This window comes from Pinus tabuliformis, chromosome J (assembly GCF_031772625.1).
Source record: "Pinus tabuliformis cultivar Carrire ecotype Pingquan chromosome J, CPIR1, whole genome shotgun sequence".
NCBI classification, from domain to species: Eukaryota; Viridiplantae; Streptophyta; class Pinopsida; order Pinales; family Pinaceae; genus Pinus; species Pinus tabuliformis.
In genome coordinates, this window is record NC_142295.1 from 249,876,049 (window position 1) to 249,898,877 (window position 22,829).

General features: G+C 37.9%; 1 pseudogene; it reads right to left on the reverse strand.

Annotated features, from left to right (window-relative positions):
* Positions 1–2,267: 2,267 nt before the first annotated feature.
* LOC149226712 (aspartate aminotransferase, chloroplastic-like) lies at positions 2,268–3,835 on the reverse strand (annotated as a pseudogene).
* Positions 3,836–22,829: the final 18,994 nt, after the last annotated feature.

Here is a 22,829-nt window from a genome sequence, read left to right on the forward strand (position 1 = left end):
TCCAAAAGTAGCTGCAAAAAGGCACTACGCATAGGGAAATCAGCGCGACGCATTGGAGAAATTTTGCTCAGTTTGACCAAAATACTCTGTTTTTCGCCTAGTTTCTTGACAGTTTGACTTTTCTCCTTCTTAATGTCAAACTCATGATGTAATTTAATGTAATTTGATGGATATTGATGTAATTATGTTGAATTTTTACTCATAGAGGTAGATTCATCCATGAAAAGGTAGTTTGCAACTGAATGAATCAGTTCCCTAGTTTTTAGAGGCATGCTGTTCCACTGCCTACTTTTTAGTTCTCAGTTTAGAATTTGTTGGAACAGCTCCTAAACTCATGAGCTCGACCCCTAGAGGCTAGGATGAGTTTTTTTTTGCCTATATCTTATGTTTTTTTAGTCATTAGCATGGTTGGACTTTTGAGAAAGCTTGGAGATTCATTGTATACTCATCTCAACAGTTTTGGCTAAGGAATAGACTAGGGTTTGCAACACTTTATAGGATTCATGTGGCATCTTTCTTTGGTATTGTGTTTCCTCCTGTAAATTGTAAGTTTATATGTGTTTATGTATGCCATTATCTCTCTTTCTTCATCTTAACTAAATCAGACAAGGATAAAGGTAGAATCCATTGAAATTGCAGTACTCTACATGGATAGTAGGGTCCTATTTGAATCACACACCCATCTACAACCTAGTTCCCTTGTTAGTCTACTTGTCGACAACCTTGTTTTGCTTTCATGGGACATCAAAAAACTCAAATCTTTTGAAAGTATTTAATCTCTACTAGAATTATTTGTGCTAGCCTATATATACTGAAATTCATCAAAATCATTTTGATACATTGATGTTTGAATTATTGAGGGGTCCCCACCATTGTAGCTATATGGATCCCTTTATATTTAAGATTAGGAAACGTTTGTATAATTCCAAGGCTTCCACCTCATTATTAGTTGATATCCTTTAAGGTTGAAGATACCCTCCCCACACCTACCTCCCTAACAATAATAAAATTATAACATGTAACAATAGACCTCATCTATGGAGAACAACATGATTTTTTTTTTTTTAATTTTTCAGCATGTAAGCCAACATATCACCCCTTTGTTGTTTCTCTGCAATTGGTTTTTTCCTTTTCTTATCTCTTTTTGGTGGTTGAAGTTGCTTGGCTAATGCTGGTCATGGGTTTGAGATTATCCTCTAATGAGATTTTGACTCACCCTCCCACATTCATGGACAGGCACATCCCAATCCTTATCTAGAAGAGGCCAGAGCTAAAGTGATGAAGAAGTGGGGTCTACCCACATTTTCCATGGCAAGAGATTTGCAAGTTACGGGACTATACGTTACCCTAGAGAAATAAGGGTTCCCTTGGGCTCAAACAATGAAGAAGATATTAATGAAGACATTGAGAAGTGAGTCTTTGGGAAAGGAAATCTTCCTTATTTCAAAGTGGGCAAAAGACACCCACATTCATCCTTCAACTACAATCACTCAAGAATCCTACACGAGGTTGCTAAGCTGGATGATGAGGCACGACAAAAGGACAAAGGAAAGGGTCTGGAAGGCATCTCTCCCTCAAATGTTTTGTTGAATGATCCTAGGAACATGAGACACTTACCTAATGGCATAACACTTTGGACATGACACATTAGATCTTTTGTGGCCTCCTGTCTTGATCCAAGAAGTTCAGATATCTGCTTAAAGATCTATTGTCATATATGGAGCTGACATTTACAACTCTTTCCAAGGGGATCTCCAAGAAAACCTGCAACCTGCATACTCTCTCAAGTGAAAGTGCTCCTTCCTTAGTTTCATGAAAAGGGTAAGGTTGGAGCATAGGTGGACTGGTAGTAATCTAGCCCATATGAACCCCTTATTTCCACTGGCTAGTGTCATAGTATGTTATGACAACCTAGATTACTATCAAATTCATGTCAATAACAATACAATTTATAGTGTTTCCTATGTTACTGGTTCCAATGTCACCCTATAATTTGGTATGGTACATAGTCTTGATAGACTCTTGCATCTTGGTAATCATATAAAGTCCTGGTAGACTCTTGCATCATGGAATCATACAGGTTGATGATATTCTGATTATTCTCATATTGATAATCAAATTATGAGGGAACTTGCAATGAAATCATAAAGATTTGAAAATGAAGAACCAATAAAAACTAAAAAATTATTTTCAAGAAACAAAATAAGACTTGCCAATATAGGAAAATGTAAAAAAATGAAAGAACAAAGTAATATGCAATGAGTGATTCACAATATAAAGGCTATAAACATAACCCCCATATCATTAATAACCTGATAAGTAACATCATAGAAAGCAATATGATTATTTTCCTGAATGAAATCAACAATCTTCTCCCACTGCTCAGGAGTTAGATCAATTACAGTTGGATTTTGAGCACAACCATGAAGTAGCACAAAACAACCACTTGGTGTAGGCTGAAGGAAGTTGAGAAACTATCAGTCTCCTTTACTAACAAAAAATCAACAGTGACTTTACCAATCATCTCTCTGTGAAAATATCTAAGAATACAAATGTTTATTACCTTGATGTTTGCAATCATCGTGTCAAATCTAGTCCTACAGTTTTAGGATCATAGTATCGGTATTCCAACCATGGAACCCCAACATCATTGAAACTGATCTTGTGATTCCTTCGTCAAAATCAAACTAGAATCAAATAGCTTCAAATAGATCAAATATTTGTTTACATCAAAATGATTAATAATGTTCAATTATAAGATGTGCATGAAAACTCTAAATACATAACTTAGAGTTCAGTATCACAACTCTAAATACATTACTTAGAGCTCAGAAGAAAAAATCTAATAATTGCCCCAAGTTGGAGAAGAAATCAAGACTTGTGCTTCAGGGAAATATCTTTGAATAAAGGTAGCAACGAGGAGAAGAGAACCAGTTCCTGAAAGGCCTTGGACAATAGCCACCTAGATAAGTGTCAACATGGTATTATGTAAATTTAATTCCACATACACAAGCACAAAATATCATCATCCTAACACGCACATGACATAAGCATTGTAATGCTAGTCTGAAAAAGGGGATCTATGATACACCTTCGCTACCTTTTCTTAGGTGATCTATAAAGATACAAATATGTTTTTCCTAGCATAGTCTGCATAAGGGAAAATATTGTGCAGCCTAAAAGTTAAAAAGAACTTGCCCTATTCTGCCACCCATATCACCTTGTTACCCCCAACCTACTCTACCCAGAAGTAATTCATAGAGTAATTCAGAGACAACATACAATCCTTGCTTGGTTGCATTATTGTTAGCTCCCACCAACAATTCCATAGTAGCCTTATTAAAAGAAGTCAAACCTTCAGTAGGGAGGTGTTGTAGACAAAGCATAACAAGATAATGTCAAATATGTAAAAACTTAAAATGATTCCCATGAAAAGGGTGCAATAGTTTCTTCACTAAAACCACATGCATACCTCTTCATTGTCTCCCTTCTCCAACATCAGATTCTCTACCTGCAAAATAGAAGCAGTGATAAGAAGGATTCCATTTAATAATATAAATCTAAAAGAGCCCTCAAAATGCTATAAACTAAGATAAAGACCTCAAAACCTTTATACTATCCAATTCAGATTAGCTAAAAGAAAAAAGAATTCAATGACACCTTTTTCACTAGATTGAGCACACAAGGTTGAAGATCTTCTGTTCTGTAAGCTCCAACACTAAGATTAAGCTTCAACTCACTTATTTGCTTTAAATGATTCTAAAACACCCAGAATTGGATCGAGAGGTGCCATTGTCATTGCTTCAAAGCAAGAGACATCTGTTGCAATAACCATATTAATTCTGCTCTAGTCTGTACAGAAAATCATTCTGTTAGGAAAAAACCTCCACCCATGGGAATAAATTTCAATTAAAATTGTTTTATATCAATATACTACAGAAAATACAGTTGGTGGAAGCAATGCATTCAAATCAATAGATATGGAAATACAGTTACACGTTTGAGAAAGTTATTCAAGAACCTCAAATACATTGCATGTCTTATATTTCTTTTTTAATTAAGAATACTTTTTAAAATACTACAAAATTTGAAATAATATAACTTAGAAACCAACAATGATAAATTTCTAATATCACTTCCAAGCAAAAGTATTTCCTATCACTCATCAGTTTGATTTTGATCACCTCAACAAATTTATTCACTGACAACTGATTTTATCATGATAGAATAATATTTTTAATCGCAAGTATCTTAAATTCACTTTTTTCATTCATGACAAAGATTTGCATTCTTTAAGAAATCATCTTGCTCAAGGTACCTTACATAAATTTCATGATATTCTTTTGCCGTGAGAAAATACATTTACTTAATTATGGCATTATTTTATCATAAGAACATAAGCATTAATTCATTCAAACTTTTAAACGCAATCATAATTGCAATTGTGGTTGTTTTCCAATGGTTTAAACATCTCAAAAGAAAGCTTTGGCACACATGATGAAACATCAGTCAAATGTTAGATAAAATTGACTCGGTGGTGGAGTTGAGTTTGTGTCAACATTTGTGGTTAACAATTATGGTTTTGGGCACCAATTGTGGTTAACAGTTATGGTTGTGTCAACAATTGTGGTTAACTTTTCTAAGTGCTAAGGCTATCACAATTGGGTTGAACATGTAGGAGAATCTCCAGGAGGATTCTTGCTCATAGTACATAAGATTACCTCAAATAAGTCAAGAATATTCCTAAGGTTTTGGGCTCGTAAATGTATTTGCATGGACAAGCTCACATGAATTAGGGAGTTGGAAAACCAACATAAACTTTTACCATGTTGTATGAGATTAAATAACACACCATTCATTTTCCTACAAATAAAAGAGTATTTCCACTCCCCAAAGATGCCATGAAGCCTACAATTCTACTGCCCATGGCAGTTCATCACATAACAAGGCTATCTTCCATGAGATGGACGTTGGTAAAGCTAGCCAGAAAAGAACTAAACCCATTCTTGGACAGACTTGGGAGGAGGGAAAAACCAAAAAAATGTGCTTGAGGCTTTGAGCATCTTAGACTGACCATCCAGAGGGAAATTAGGTTGTGGTATCCCCAAGCTATGTAAGTTTCATGCCTAGAGGTAGGTCACCCAGTATTAATGATCAAATAAAAAATTCCTTTTTAGTTTCATGAGATGGCTTCCACACACTACGAATTATGAAAAGCCAAGTCTTTTGTTTCAATTAGACAACCTATTGTAATTGATATCATAGCAATCCCAAACAATTATGAACCTGGGAAATGAATCCATATTTCCAGTAAAATGTAGTACCTCTCCTTGTTAAGTTTACACTTCCAACAGACCCCTTCCTATCGAATCTCTATTTTTCTCTGTATCTCTTTTCCTTTGGTACTAAGGAGCTATCATGGCACTGCCACATTACTATTAGTGTTTTGACTCCATATACTTTGCAGTCCCATTGACACCATTTGGTAACTTGTCAGCATTAGTAAAATTATTGTATCTTATGATTTAATAATATATTTTTCCTACATATGAATCATCTTTTGATAGAGGATATAGTATGGCTATGAACTACTCTGGTGAACTTGAAAGAGTGTTCAAGCTATGGATACTTTACCAATGTTTTACTTTTGACTGAGTGATTATGCATGCAAGTAATGTAGTCCTGAGTCTACTCTAGAAGAGCCAATCAATTTGTAACTAGACAAGACCTATGCTATCACCATGGATGGATAGTCACCATCCCAACCACACCATAGGGAGTAAAGGCTATTTTTAAAAATGGAAGATGGCATTCACAATTCCATATGATATATTTTACTAGTAATAGAGTCTTTGAGGGGAGTTTTACACACTTTAGTTGATTAATCCCTACTAACTCAAACTCTAATTTTCTTCTGGTTAAACATGAAAGAGAAAGACACATATAAAGAAATAATCACTTTATAGATATAAATATTTAATGCATATGGTTAAAATTGTTGTTGTCCATCAACTCCTATTATGTTAGAGGCCTTATCAAATCTCTAGATACATGATAATAACATAAACAAACTTAGTGTGTAAGAACCCAAAAATAGCTATACATGCAATATCTCAATGATTATCATCATATCAGTCGTAAACATAAATAACTACTGATATCATTATTGAAGGATCTGCAACTAAAAGACAAGAATGGAAAAATCATTGGAGATCTTTCCCTTTTTGGTTTGTTTAAACTGTGGCAGAGAAATATCTCTTTCTCTTATGCCTTCAACATGCAAACTATAGCCCCAACAGAGCCCTCCCATGCATCAAAACCTTGAGGAGATTATTCTTCACTAGCTAGAGCTTGGTCCATCTCAAAGGTTGAGATTTTAACCATAGTTTACTACTGGAAATAGCTTCAATCACTGGGTACGTACAAAGTATTCTCCAACTGAAAATCAATGGAAATCAGGAAAGGAAAAAAATTCATGGAAACAAACAACAATCAAAGAGGAATAATGGAAATAGGGTCATGATTCTAGAGTTGTCCTCTCATTATGCACAACATGAGTTTGTACTCTCAAGTAGGGTCATAAGTGATGGCTAGTTTGATATCTTCGAGATTAATTCTTTCCCATCCCCAACCATATCAAAATAAATCAATTTTCCCTTATGGGTAAATTATGAATTAAGCACGTGTGAGCTATTACATGTACAAAAAGGGCAATGTGAGGAGAAAAACCACAAGACAAAAATGTTGCAACGTCTCGAAGGTGACAAAATATCACAATCAAAAGGGACTTGCATGAACCGGGTGTTTTCTACAATTAGATCAACCTTAGCATGGCGAAAAGGTGGTGGATGGATAGAGACACCAAAAATTGAGAAAACTACACGTGGTTGAGAATCAGAGTTTGATCTATGGTAAATATAATGATGACTTATGAATAGATTCTTTTTTGATTGTATTGTCTTATGTAGAAATTTTGTCAAATAAAGATATCAACTCTGAAGGACATGGTTATTAGAGTGTATGTGACTAAAATTTTACTTGAATTTTGTTTTCATTGTCGCTGAAATAGATATGACATCTTTAGAATTTCCATTTCCTTCGATGCATCTCCTAAGTCTCTTGATATTTTCTTGTCACTAGAATAAAATAAAATCAAGGAAGACATCTCCACCATATCATGTATTATTGCACAATGACAATTATAACAAACGGGAGTATGATGTGCAAGTTTTGTTGGAGGTTATGCCAGGAAAGACCCTTGATAATGTTGTTAATATCCTAAAAAAATTCCACTACAATGGCCTCACATTCATAATTATTTATGCTTAAGTTGATGCTGAAGAACAGTGTACACAACTTAAAGGAAATAACTTAGTTCCATTGAGCCTGTCAGTGATGGTTGCTGAAGATTTTAGTCATATTGACTTGTTAAGATCACTGCATACTATGATTAGGGTAGAGTTGTAGGTATTCACACCAATGTTAGTCATATAAGTACAATATATAAAATTAACTATAAGAATCTTAAAATGCAATCCCTTGAAAATGAAATGTTAATACCTCTATAATTCTGAATGCACATCTATAGCTCTCTGTAAATGAAAGGAACCAAAGAAAAGAGATCATGCTACTTGTGGTAGTTCAGGAACTTGTATTATGGAGGAAATGATAGAGAGCATTTTTTGTCTTGATGATTGCAAGAGGTAGGTGCTACCAATTCTGTGCCATTCAAGGAATTTATTTCTCGTACAAGCTGAAACAATGTTAGTATCTTGGTGAAATGACATTTTGGAAGTTTCAAATATCCACTATTAACATATTAGATGCCCTTTTCATGATCTTGGCTAGTGAAATTTGTGTGCTTATGATAGACTTAGATTGGAGTAATGTATTCAACATGAAGGAAATTGGTTCTAAATTCTTGAAGACAAGGACAAAAATATCTACCAAAAGCAATAGCCTTGGTATGTAGGTGTTACTTGGGAAATATGGTATTCATGACAAATTATTTCAAGAAGCTTCAAGCTCTGCAAAAACAACGAATAAAATCCCTATTGTTATATTCACTCTTTTCTGTGTGTATTGTTCGTTTTTCCCTTTCCCGAGTTAATGAAGAAAACAAATATGTGTTTCTGACTATTTTTTGAGTACTTCGAATTCTTATTATTTTGTTGTTAGTACTTTCTAGTTAGCTTATGAATTTTTAGATCTAGAATAAAGAAGCAGTTTAGTGTGTAGGAATTTATAGGGTAAGTTCCTCAGACAAAACACCAAAGGACACTGTGTTAGTGTCAGTCTTTCCAACATTCCTCCAGTGATCAAATATGCTCTTACAAAGTGGTATTAGAGTGTCAAGGTCAAATTTTGTCATTTCAAAGAGTCTTCAAGCAAAATTTGGTCACTAGGCATTAGGTCTAGGGTTTGCTTTCACTCCTTCTAAATTTGTCCAAATGTCGGTCCATGTCATCATTCAGCTGAGTCTATCATCATTCATAGGGTTGTCCTCATCATGTTAGGTTCCATTGGGTCATTTTACACCTTGTTCATGCTTCAGTTGCGCTTAGTCAAGGTTCATTTCCCTCTCCTAGGGTTTTGGAGGTAAATTCTCTTGGAGGGTCAAATCATCGGAAAAATTTGTATCCTGATGTTCATACACCTTCCCCTATCATTAATGTACCTTATTAAACACTTCCCATAACTGAGATTCCCCAAATTCCTCATTTTTCCACAAACCCTAGTTTCTTGCCACAACTTGGCAATTTTCTAGGCTAGGCCTGTGTTTTTCCCTTTTGGACCCCTTCCCCTCACTCCATCTCTAAGAGTCCACTTTCCCCTGCTTCCTAACATCCCTCACTACTTCCCAAAATTTTCCCAAGAATTTACAAGCCCCTCATCCCCTTCATTTCGCTTCATTTCCACAAAATTCCTTGTTTCACACATCGGGATAAGTGTCACTCAAAAGATGTTTCAGAGCAATAAAAGATGAATTTTAGAAAACTGAGAGAGGTTTTTTTCCACAACATGCAAAATAAGAAAAATCTCCTTCACTTTTTACATGGGTGTCATGGTTTTAAAGAAATGTCAAAAATATCGTTGCCTCAGGAGAATCGAATGCACCTCTGATGTGACCTTGGGAAAATCAAGTTTTCTCCTAGCTTGGTTGGCCAAATGACTTTCTTGATGAGTCAAATGATAACTAGACAAAACTATCTTTCCAATGAGCTATCATGAGCTCAATTTGGAGTTGAGGAAGGCATTCAAAAGTTGACTGCAACAGCACTCTGCCTTGAGGCAGCCTCATTTGGCACATTTTGACCAGTCTTGGGAGATTTGATTTTTGATAGGGAAAATGAACTCCAAATTGAAAAATTCTAGTTGTGTTGGAAAGTAGACTCAAATAAATTTCCAACGAGCTATCCTACACCCAATTTGGACATCGGGAAGGCCTCCAAAAGTCCCCTGCAAAAAACGCTATGTACAGGCTATGCGCGTGGCGCATCAGGGGCGCGCGGCGCATCAGGCACAAAATCACAGTGTTAAAATACAAGCGCGCGGCGCATCAGAGGCGCGCGACGCATTGGGTGAGGCGCGCGGCGCACTGGGGTTTAAGCCCAAAATTTGCTTGGAAACGCATGAACTCGCCTCCTCTCCGCACAAATTTGCAGGTAGGCTCTCATCCACTGCAAATGCTTTGTGTTTGATGGTGAAATGTGAATGGTTCATGGCTCATGCCCGTCGCAACAAAACTTTGAAAATTTTCCTTGGCCAATAAAACTTGCTTAGGGTTTTGAGAACAGTTTGTCACCAAGGTTTCCTTTTTCCTCATTTCCCTATGTCCCTCATTCCCAAAGTTGCTCATCACACTCCCTCATTAATCCTACACTACAATCCCTAAAACCCTAAATCCCTTATCCCTATCAAACTCCTTAAATGCCATGCAATATCCCCAAGCCCAAAAAACCCCATTTCCATATATATTTCCTTCCCCTTCCCTTGACAAGACCCCACTATCCACATTGCCCTATTTCCCACAGTCCCTCCCACATTTGGCAATTACGCCAAACTCTAATTTTTCATCTCATTGAAAGCCAAACAGACTTTGAAACACCATGAAGGCGAACAGACAGTAACTTTACAACTGAAACTGCATGCATCAGGAGGACACTGGAATGGCGTAAAAGGCAAGATCGGCTCCGAATCTTGGCTGAAGCTTCTTTGGCTGAGCATGGCACTTGATGAGGCACCTTCAGCCCAAATTTCAAGGAATTTGGAAGAAATTTTGTCAATTTTGAATTTTTGGCTCTAAAAACAGGTTTTTTGGCTCAACGCGTAGCGCACAGCGCGCGACCCATAAGATTGGGAGGTCCAAATCACAAATGGTTTGCATTTTTGGATTTTTCATGATGAAATATACCTGCTTAGCTATTGCCAAGGCATTTCATCAAGGTTTGGGTCCCCAAAAGGTCAAAAAACATGCAAAAAATGACCTCACTGCCCCTTTTTGGACACACAGGAAGCAACCTTGGGAGAATGCACTTTTGGAGGGGCAAATGGACATCAAATTGGAAAATTCCACTTGGGTTGGAAAGTAGACATCCAGGGCTTTCCAACAAGCCAACCTAAGCTCAATTTGGATGCTGGGAAGTGCCCCAAAAGCAGGTGGAAAGGCGCGCGGCGCATCAGGGTTTTTGGCATAATTTTCATCTTCAGCTCAGGAAACGAAGCCAGTTTGACCAGTTTTGACTTGTGATGGGATTTTTCACCCTTCTTGATGTAATTAATGGAACTTTATGTTGACTTGACACTTATTTACCTATTCTAGATGATTCATTCATAAAATAGCAAAAATTTAATGAATGAATTGGTTTCCTAGCTTATAGAGGCAAGTTGTTTTGACTGCCTAGATTGTAGTGCTTTGTTTAGAATTAGTTGAAACAGCTCCTAGGATGATGAGCTCGACCCCTAGAGGCAAGGGAATGTGTTAGCTTGCCTATATTATGTATTTTCTTAGTCATTTTCAGGGTTGGACTCTTGGGGAAGAGGCTTTGAGACTTTATTGTACATTTTACTTCAGCATTTTGGCAAAGGAAAGACCAGGGTTTTGCAGCACTGTTTGGAATTCTTGTGGCTTTATGTCTTGATGGTGTGATTATTTCAGTACTTGTAAGTTTGTTATGTGTATCATTTTCCCTCTCTCATCTTCTACAATTGAACAAATGAAGTGTTAAGGTAGAATTCATAATCTGTAATGCTCTGCCTTTAAGTTTGTTTGATCTCCTATGTTTTCATCTGTTTAAGGAGAACTCTTGAGGTTTTCTTGCTCTCATTAGCTCCTCACCTATCTGATCTATTCACCTCATTGCTTTTAAGGCATCAAAATAATTGCCTACCTTGCTCCAATCAGACCTCTGCAGAAACTGCGTCTCATCCCCGCACCCAAAATTGCTTTTCCCTTTGATTCAACAAAAACCCCAAAAAATCACCTTTAAACCTCTGCACTTAATACCTAGCCTAAGATTAGTTACAATTTCAGTCATCTCGAGCCTCATTGATTATATTTTTCTGAGATTGACCCGGAGAGAGCCCTCTCCTGTCCTCGTAGGGCTAGCTACGAGGCTGAGCGTGGTTTGATGTTGCCTTGAGTTTTGCCTTCCTCAGCCTGAGGCAAATTCGAGTGTTAACATAGTGGCGACCATACTGGGGAAGAAAATGGTTTGCTTGTTGATGTCATTTGTTTTATAAGCTACAGACAGAGCTTGAAGTTATGCCAGGTAGCCTTCGAAACGCTTTTGCTTTGCATTAGCGGAAGTAGATAAACACTGCTTCAGTCAATCTCCGGTCTAGCTTGTAAACGTGAATTCTAACTTGTTAATTACCCCAGTACATGTATCAAGTTCAGATCTGATTGTTGATGGTGGACAACGATCAGACACTGGCAAGGCTGAAATCATTCACCTGGTGGCTCTAAATTAGTTTTGAGATCATATCCAAAGACTCCACTGGAGGATGATCCTGACCACTAGAAACATGAAGGGACAATATGGACAGATCAGGTATTCAAGTGGGAATTGCATCCAAGACATTTTGTACTTTGTTCTAAATTATTTCTTTTTTCCTAAGAATGTAAAGAAGGCTTTGCAAAGTATAGTATGCTTGAGAAAAGATCCCAGGCCTACAGTTGATTCTTTCCCTTTGAAGATTGTGAATACCAAAGATTTGCATGTCTTTGAGCTTGATCAAGACCTTTCTTCTAAATCTTGTGATGACCATATTCAAATTGATGAGCCTCAAGAGACCAAGACTGATTCTATACCTGCTGTACATACCCCTACACCTTGTAAAATTCCAGATCGGTATAAACCTCTTGTTTTACCTTCTGTCCTCCATGCTTTCCCCAAAAACTATGATCTATACTTGCCGAGGTTTGCTGGTGAAAGTAAGAATGTCAAAGCTGAGCAACATGTGCAGAATTTTGAGTCCTTTCTTGATCTTTTTGAAGTTGATGAAGAAGATGTTAGTATAAGGCTTTTTTCTCTTTCTTTGCAAGCTAAAGTGAAGAGTTGGTTCAAAGCCCTGCCTGATGCGAGCATCTCAGATTTCCAGCAGTTCGTCAAAGTTTTTCTCGACAGGTGGATGATCAGGCAGAACCTTTTCTTGATTGTAGAAGAGTATAACCAGCTGAAAAGACTACCAGGGGAGACAGTACAACAGTTTTCAGCCAGATTTAATCAAGTTTATTATTCAATGCCAGTTGAGATAAGGCCTACTCCTAGATCTGCTCTCTTGCACTATCCGGGTGCCTTTGATCCGGAAATGGAGTTTTAGCTGAGAGAAAGGAATATTGCAACACTTCACGAGATGCAGAACAGTGCAGTAAATGTAGAGGCACATCTGCTGATCCGAAGGGCAAGAATGAAGGAAGAAGAGATGAAAAACATAGATCCGGAAAAATCAACATCTCTAGAGGTGAAGCTTGACATTTTGGTAAGTGTAGTAGAAGAGATGATGGACAAGATCAACGCAAGAAATGATTATGATGTTCAAGCTCATGGCGCGCTGATTGAAGAAGAACAAGTTGTTGATCCAAAAATTTTTGTTTCTTATCCTAGTTGTCATAGATCTGATAATGATTGTTTTGTAGATCACCTTGGCGAAGGAAGCACTGTTGATATGACCTACATGCTTGATGATATGTTTTATACCGATGATTTTCCTCAGTTTGATCAGTATGATGATGATTATGTTCTCCAAACAGAAGCTAATCTTACAGACAAATCAGCAGCTAGTTTGTGGGCGGAGGAAGTTCACTTACAGCAGCTCAAATACAGTGATCAACCGATGCATATCAGCTATGACAATGACGAGGAAAGTGCAGCAAATTTTGAAGTAAGTGAAGGATCTTTGCCTTTTTGTTTTGATTCATGTCAGTTCATCAGAGACAACTTCCATGCAATCAGAAATCAGCTATCGACTAGTCTTGATTTGGATCCTCTTGAGCGCGATGAAAACTTTGTTCCAGACTTTTCATATTCAGATTTCCAGCCCCCAAATGCCATTGATTGTCAAGTTGCACATGAAGATATGGAAGCTAACACATATGATCAAATGATACAAGAAGATTCCCTACCTTTCTGTTTTGAATCATGTCAGTTTTTGAAGGGTAAATTGTATAGTAAATCTTCAAATGAGCAACCTGTAGGAAATCAACAATCACTCAGTTTTAATGTTGAGGATGAAGGTCAGATTATAGATGAAGGTGTGGCAGCCGAAATACATGATTTAATGATGCAAGAGGATTCTGTACCCTTTTGTTTCGAAGCATTTCAGTTTATAAGGCAGAATTTTCGTACTATCTCTAAAGAAAAAGATGAGCAGCCAGTAGGATGTCATACAGTTTCAATGGACACAATGCAGTAGTCTTTTCAGGTTTTTCATGATCCAATAGCTGATGTTTTGGATGAGGTTTGTAGTCAAAGTCTTTCTCCATTAACTACATGTGAGCTTGAAACATGTGCTGACATGAACTTGATCCGGCAGCCGGTTTCTTTGTCATTTTTAGCAGAGGTCTCATCACAAGGCTCAGATCAAAGTTTGCATTCATGGTATGAGGAGAAGAGAAGTAATCCATTGGATGAGCTAAGTCCCAGTGTGCATGAACTTCAAGATCCTTATGCAGTGTTTTTGGAGGCGGATAGAGAATTCATATCATTCAACGGATCTGTTTCTAAGTTATCATGGGAGTTGCCGTTCATTAGTTCTCTCTTGTTGTTCATAAGTGAGCACTTGCAGAAAATTCGAACAACAGATGGAATACTTACTTGGTTGCATTGGTTGTTTCATTTCACTTGATCAGGTGATGAATGAAACTGTTAGAGTAGGTTTTGATGAATAAGCTCCACTTTGAGCATCATTTTTAGTTGGTCGATTGTGTTTAAGTATCGAGTCAGTTTTTAGTTGAGTCATGAGTCCTTTGTGAGTCAATTTTCAGTCTTGTTGTTAAGTTAGTTTGTGTCGGTTCTCAGTCATGCATTTTAGTTTGAGTTTTTGACTCCATTGCCCAATGGATAAGGTGCTGGTCTGCTATCCCAAAGATCTGCCGTTCTTGGCACCTCCAAGGAGCCATCATCCCCATTGGAGCCAATGTTAGTGTCAGTCTTTCCAGCCTTCCTCCAGTGATCAAATATTCTCTTACAAAGTTGTCTTAGAGTGTCAAGGTCAAATTTTGTCATTTCAAAGAGTCTTCAAGAAAAATTTGGTCACTAGGCATTAGGTCTAGGGTTTGCTTTCAATCCTTCTAAAGTTGTCCAAATGTTAGTCCATGTCATCATTCAGCTGAGTCTATCATCATTCATAGGGTTTTCCTCATCATGTCAGGTTCCATTGGGTCATTTTACACCTTGTTCATGCTTCAGTTGCGCCTAGGCAAGGTTCATTTCCCTCTCCTAGGGTTTTGGAGGTAAATTCTCTTGGAGGGTCAAATCATCGGATAAATTTGTATCCTAATGTTCATATACCTTCCCCTACCATTAATGTACCTTATTAAACACTTCCCATCACTGAGATTCCCCAAATTCCTCATTTTTCCACAAACCCTAGTTTCTTGCCACAACTTGGCAATTTTCTAGGCTAGGCCTGTGTTTTGCCCTTTTGGACCCCTTCCCCTCACTCCATCTCTAAGATTCCACTTTCCCCTGCTTCCTAACATCCCTCCCTACTTCCCAAAATTTCCCCAAGAATTTACAAGCCCCTCATCCCCTTCATTTCGCTTCATTTCCACAAAATTCCTTGTTTCACACATTGGGATAAGTTTCACTCAAAAGATGTTTCAGAGCAATCAAAGATGAATTTTGGAAAACTGAGAGAGGTTTTTGTCCAAAACATGCCAAATAAGAAAAACCTCCTTCACTTGTTACACAGGTGTCATGGTTTTAAAGAAATGTCAAAAATATCGTTGCCTCAGGAGAATCGAATGCACCTCTGAAGTGACCTTAGGAACATCAAGTTTTCTCCTAGCTTGGTTGGCCAAATGACTTTCTTGATGAGTCAAATGATAACTAGACACAAATATATTTCAAGTGAGCTATCATGAGCTCAATTTGGAGTTGAGGAAGGCATTCAAAAGTTGACTGCAACAACACTCTGCCTTGAGGCAGCCTCATTTGGCACATTTTGACCAGTCTTGGGAGATTTGATTTTTGATAGGGCAAATGAACTCCAAATTGAAAAATTCTAGTTGCATTGGAAAGAAGACTCAAAAAAATTTCCAACGAGCTATCTTTCACCCAATTTGGACATCAGGAAGGTCTCCAAAAGTCCCCTGCAAAAAACGCTAAGTATAGGCTATGCGCGCAGCGCATTGAACTAGGCGCGCGGCGCATCAGGGGCGCGCGGCGCATCAGGCACAAAATCATAGTGTTAAAATACAAGCACGTGGTGCATCAGAGGCACATGGCGCGTTGGGTGAGGCACGCGGCGCACTGGGGTTTAAGCCCAAAATTTGCTTGGAAATGCATGAACTCGCCTCCTCTCCGCACAAATTTGCAGGTAGGCTCTCATCCACTGCAAATGCTTTGTGTTTGATGGTGAAATGTGAATGGTTCATGGCTCATGCCCGTCACAACAAAACTTTGAAAATTTTCCTTGGCCAATAAAACTTGCTTAGGGTTTTGAGAATAGTTTGTCACCAAGGTTTCCTTTTTCCTCATTTCCCTATGTCCCTCATTCCCAAAGTTGCTCATCACACTCCCTCATTCATTCCCTCATTAATCCTACACTACAATCCCTAAAACCCTAAATCCCTTATCCCTATCAAACTCCTTAAATGCCATGCAATATCCCCAAACCCAAAAAACCCCATTTCCATATATATTTCCTTCCCCTTCCCTTGACAAGACCCCACTATCCACATTGCCCTATTTCCCACAGTCCCTCCCACATTTGGCAATTACGCCAAACTCTCATTTTTCATCTCATTGAAAGCCAAACAGACTTTGAAACACCATGAAGGCGAACAGACAGTAACTTTACAACTGAAACTGCATGCATCAGGAGGACACTGGAACGGCGTAAAAGGCAAGATCGGCTCCGAATCTTGGCCGAAGCTTCTTTGGTTGAGCATGGCCCTTGATGAGGCACCTTCAGCCCAAATTTCAAGGAATTTGGAAGAAATTTTGTCAATTTTGAATTTTTGGCTCTAAAAACAGGTTCTTTGGCTCAACGCGTAGCGCGCGACCCATAAGATTGGGAGGTCCAAATCACAAATGGTTTGCATTTTTGGATTTTTCATGATGAAATATACCTTCTCAGCTATTGCCAAGGCATTTCATCAAGGTTTGGGTCCCCAAAAGGTCAAAAAACATGCAAAAATGACCTCACTGCCCCTTTTTGGACACACAGGAAGCAAGCTTGGGAGAATGCACTTTTGGAGGGGCAAATGGACATCAAATTGGAAAACTCCACTTGGGTTGGAAAGTATACATCCAAGGCTTTCCAGCAAGCCAACCTAAGCTCAATTTGGATGCCGGGAAGTGCCCCAAAAGTAGGTGGAAAGGCGCGCGGTGCATAGGGCTCAGGCACGCGACGCATCAGGGTTTTTGGCGTAATTTTCATCTTCAGCTCAGGAAACGAAGCCAGTTTGACCAGTTTTGAATTGTGATGGGATTTTTCACCCTTCTTGATGTAATTAATGGAACTTTATGTTGACTTGACACTTATTTACCTATTCTAGATGATTCATTCATAAATTAGCAAAAATTTAATGAATGAATTGGTTTCCTACCTTATAGAGGCAAGTTGTTTTGACTGCCTAGATTGTAGTGCTTTGTTTAGAATTAGTTGAAACAGCTCCTAGGATGATGAGCTCGACCCCTAGAGGCAAGGGAATGTGTTAGATTGCCTATATTATGTATTTTCTTAGTCATTTTCAGGGTTGGACTCTTGGGGAAGAGGCTTTGAGACTTTATTGTACATTTTACTTCAGCATTTTGGCAAAGGAAAGACCAGGGTTTTGCAGCATTGTTTGGAATTCTTGTGGCTTTATGTCTTGATTGTGTGCTTCTTTTAGTACTTGTAAGTTTGTTATGTGTATCATTTTCCCTCTCTCATCTTCTGCAATTGAACAAATGAAGTGTTAAGGTAGAATTCATAATCTGTAATGCTCTGCTTTTAAGTTTGTTTGATCTCCTATGTTTTCATCTGTTTAAGGAGAACTCTTGAGGTTTTCTTGCTCTCCTTAGCTCCTCACCTGTCTGATCTATTCACCTCATTGCTTTTAAGGCATCAAAACAATTGCCTACCTTGCTCCAATCAGACCTCTGCAGAAACTGCATCTCATCCCCGCACCCAAAATTGCTTTTCCCTTTGATTCAACAAAAACCCCAAAAAATCACCTTTAAACCTCTGCACTTAATACCTAGCCTAAGATTAGTTACAATTTCAGTCATCTCGAGCCTCATTTATTATATTTTTCCAAGATTGACCTGGAGAGAGCTCTCTCCTGTCCTCGTAGGGCTAGCTATGAGGCTGAGCGTGGTTTGATGTTGCCTTGAGTTTTGCCTTCCTCAGCCTGAGGCAAATTCGAGTGTTAACACACTGCTCACAAATAGATAAAAAATCAATAAACCAGTATTCTTGATGTGGTTAAAGCCCTCAAAGAGGGAAACAATCCACGACTTGAGCCAACGCGGCCACTTCAGGGAATTTATTAATAAAAGAATGAAATTTTACATAAGCTTTTCTCATTAACATGACCCTCCATGCTCTTTAAATGGAGATCATGGACCAACTGGGTGTTAAGCCATGGATCAAGTGTCGGTAATACCGAGGGGAGAATGAACCGTTGAGTCACTTCATGTTTAGAACATATCATGACCGTCGGATTGTAAGTTACAAAAGTACATAGTAAAGAAACACACTTTACCTAACTCTACACTAGACCAAGTTATACTTAACTATTTCCTATGTGTTGGAATATCCTAACATCCCCCTTAAGAACAACTTGGGATAGGATTGAAGGATGTAAAAATATGACACAATAGGAGAAGGAAGGAGGCATTAGAGTCTATCCCCCCTTAGTGACAACTTCTTGAACTCCAACCATAAATCAAAGTTTAGTAAACTTCGCCTCTGTGAGAGCCTTTGTAAAGATGTCTGCAACTTGAGCATTTGTTCAACAATATTGCACTTCAAGAACATGGTCATGAATGAGCTTTCTGATGAAGTGCATGTGCAATTCAATGTGTTTGCTACGCTGATGTTGGACTGGATCCTTGCATAGTTGAATGGCACTTTGATTATCAGACCAAAGTGTAGTCGGATACCGCTGCTGAAAGCCAAACTTTGATAGGATCTGACAAAGCCACAGGGCTTCCTTACTAGCTTCTACGGCACCACGATACTCGACTTCTGCTAAAGAAAGAGAAATGGCACTTTGTTTCTTGCAAGCCCATGTAATAGGTTAGAACCAAGAGTGAACACATAACCTGCAGTACACTTCCGACCATCAGGGTCAATAGCCCAATCAGAATCAGCGAAACCAACCAATAGAGGAGATGCTTTTGCACTGTAATGAATCCTAAAGTAAACTGTACCTAGAACATAACAAAGTATTATTTTAGCTACTTTCCAATGACTTTCATGTGGGTTTTGCATTAAGGCCAACAACAAAGGAAAGGTCAGGACGAGTATGGGTCAGATACAAAAGTTTTCCTACAAGTTGACGGTATAAGGTAGCATCAACTTTAGGTTAAGTTCAAGTGACTGAAAATTTGGCTCCAGATTGAAAGGGACAAGGGGTTGGCTTATAGTATTCCATGTGAAAATGGTGTAGAGGATCACAGGCATACTTGGACTGGGAAAGGGAAATACCTTCCTTGGATTGCAAGACTTGAAGACCAAGAAAATAATGCAAGTGTCCTAAGTCCATCATTTCAAACTTATTTTTAAGGCTAGACTTCACATGGTTTATAAGGTTGGGATCACTACTAGTAAGGATAAGATCATCAACATAAAGAACAAGAATTATAAGAGACTTGCTCACTTTCTTGGTGTAGACAATATTGTTAGAATGACACCTAGAAATGCCAGTTTCTAAAAGAAAGCTATCCATTTTGGCATACCAAGTTTGAGGGGCTTGCTTGAGACCATAAAGGGATTTCTTAAGCCAACATACAAGGCTGGAGTCTATTTGTATAAAGCCAATAGGTTGTTCCATATAGATTTATTCATGCAAGTCCCCATGCAAGAAGGTAGATTTAACATCCATCTGATGGACTTCCCATTTGAAAGAGGCAACAAGGGAAAGAACAAGGCGGTTAGAGTTCATTTTGGCAACAGGGGAGAAGGTTTCAGTATAGTCAATGCCTTCAACTTGTGAAAAACCCTTAGCAACAAGGCGATCTTTATGTTTATAAACTTTTCCATCTGGTCCATACTTGGTTTTGTAAACCCATTTGCATCTAACAAGTTTTCATCCCTTTGGAAGAGGAACAAGATCCCATGTATCATTTCCCAATAATGAACGATATTCTTCATTCATAGTTGCATCCCAATTTGGATGTCTTGAAGCTTTTGCAAAGGTGCCAGGATCATAATTCGCTGAAGCTTGAGCTAGTAAAGAAGAGGCCCGAACTGAGAACGCGTACGTCGCTAATCTGTAGGATCACCGGCAAGAGCACCTGCTACATCTCGAGTAGCACAGACCCATTTTGGAAGCTGAGGAGCTGAAGGAGGATCCTGAGAAGGTGGGGGAGGATTGTCATCCTCGTTGTCATCATCTGAAGAAGAAATATTTTTAGAAGTAGAAGGGATAGAGAGTGGTGGCACATCCGTCGAACTAGGCTCATAGGGCGATATATTTTTAGCAAACTTTACATCTCTTTTAATGATAACATTTTTGGACTTAAGTGGAATAAGTCTATATACTTTTACATCTTCAGAATATCCAACAAAAATACATTTTTTCACTCTTAGGTTCTAAAGCTTTATGTTTCTCATCTGGAATATGGGCCCATGATTCACTTCCAAAAACACAGAAGTGACTTACATATGGTTTAATTGAGCTCCATGCTTCTTCTAGAGTGATATTCTTTAAAACCTTAGTAGGAGTGTGATTTACTATGTAATTTGCATAGTTAATTGTTTCTGCCCAAAAATTAAGACTAAGTCCTTTAGATTGAAGCATACAATTAGCCATTTCCTTTAAGGTGTGATTCTTCCTTTCAGCTACACATTTTTTTGTGGAGTATATGGAATAGTATGTTGCATTTGAATTCCATTCTGAATGCAAAAGTTGATGAATTTGTTGTTAACATATTCTCCGCCATTATCAAATCTTAGCTTAAGAATTTGATGTCCAGATTATTTTTCAACAAAGGCTTTAAAGGCCAAGAACATGTTAAATACTTCACTCTTGAGTTTTAAGAAGTATAACTAAGTGCGTTTGGAGAAATCATCAATGAAAGTTAATAAATACTTGTAGCCAGAGAATTAAACAACTGGAAGTGGACCACATAAATCACTATGCACAAGCTATAAAGGGGCTGAGGCATGCCAAGAGGCACGTTTTTCAAAACTATCCCGATGATGTTTTCTGAGTACACATCTGGAATAAACACCATCTCTACAAGATACCATTGGAAGACATGTCACCATATTTTCTTTACATAGATTCTGAAGCGGGTGATAGTTTAAGTGACCAAATCGCTCATGCCAAAGTTAGCTCACTACATCATTATGAGCAACAAATACCGAGGGAAGATTTGATGACCCAAAGTTGTTAAACTTATACAACTTTGTAGAATCATCAGCAATTCCAGTAGCTAAAAATCTGTCTAGGATCTCTTAGATCCTTAATTACAACATCATGAGGTGAAAATTCAACGATTTTACCTTCACTTGAATGAGTTATCTGATATACAGATAGAAGGTTGCAGGATAAGGTTGGAACACATAATACATCATTAAATTTACCATTGTCTAAATGAACGGTTCCAGTCCCTACAACACTAAGAGATCTATCATCACCAACATATATATTTTTGGTGTTACAATCATTTAAAGAAGAAAATATGGATTTGTTTTTGGCCATGTGATAAGAAGCTCCAGAATCAATGAGCCACTCATGAGAATGAGAAGAAGAAGATACATTTACTGCATAACCAGACTGAGATGGTTAACAACCACATGCAGAAAGAGCTATTCTTGAAGATGAAGTTGAAGTTGAAGAGTGCTCCAAATGGATGTTATGCTTCTTCATTTCTGCTTCCAAGGCTTCCATCTTCTTAAAGCATTTGGATTCTAAGTGGCCATATCGATTATAAAAGTGGAAATGCCTATCAGTCTTCTTCCCTTTGTTTTTTTTTGCCTTATCATTTTGTTGAAATGATTTTTCATTTTGACACTAAAATTGCTTAGGACCCTTGTTTGGTTTAGGACCATTCTTTTTAGGATACTGCTTCTTAGGATTCTTTGAATTTGGTTGCTGCTAGGTGGCTAAGGCTTTCTTAGAAGAGTTTCCAAGATTAATAAGACCAAGATATAAGAGATTTTCTTGTTATCTTATTAAAGAATCACAAAATGCATCAAAAGATGGGGGACTTGTAGTCTTGTCCTTGAGAAATAAAGGCTTCTCTAATAGAATGGAAGGTAGAAACAAACACAGAGTAGGTTGGTCCCAACTTAGTAAGAATGGAATAGATAAGGCTACCATCTTCTTTCTTAACTTAACACCTTCCAAGAGAAGTATAAGGGTCTTGAACTTGGACAAAAAATCTTCAATGGAAGAAAAATTATTGGGGTCCAATGTAAGCAATTCATTTTCGAGTTGATGCGCTTTGATTTCATTTTTAATTCCAAAAACTTTAGTGAGCTGTTTCATTGCTTCATTAGGGGTATCAAGTTCTGCGATATGGAATCTAAGGTCTGGAGAAATAGACATCCCTATCAACCCACGTGATTGATCTTGCCTATTTTCCCATTTGGCTGCCTTATCTTCATCTTGAGGTTTGGTTTCTTGGCCTGAGGCTATTCTATAAAGACCTTTACTTCTAAGTAAATCCACAATGTAGGATCACCATTGGAAGTAGTTGGTGCTGTTAAGAATAACTTGGCATGGACTTTCCATTTTAACAAAAACTGAAGCTATAGATGTTGAAACTAAGTGTTCCAATGGAAATATCTCAAAAAATTAAGATGATTAAAAAAACAGCTATGAAAATGGCTTCCGGATGAAGAAGTTATGGCTTTTTGAAGAAAAATTGTTGAAGACGCCAACGAAGTGTGTGAATGTGCGCAAATGAATGATAATGTTATATTTAAAAAATCCCCCCCCT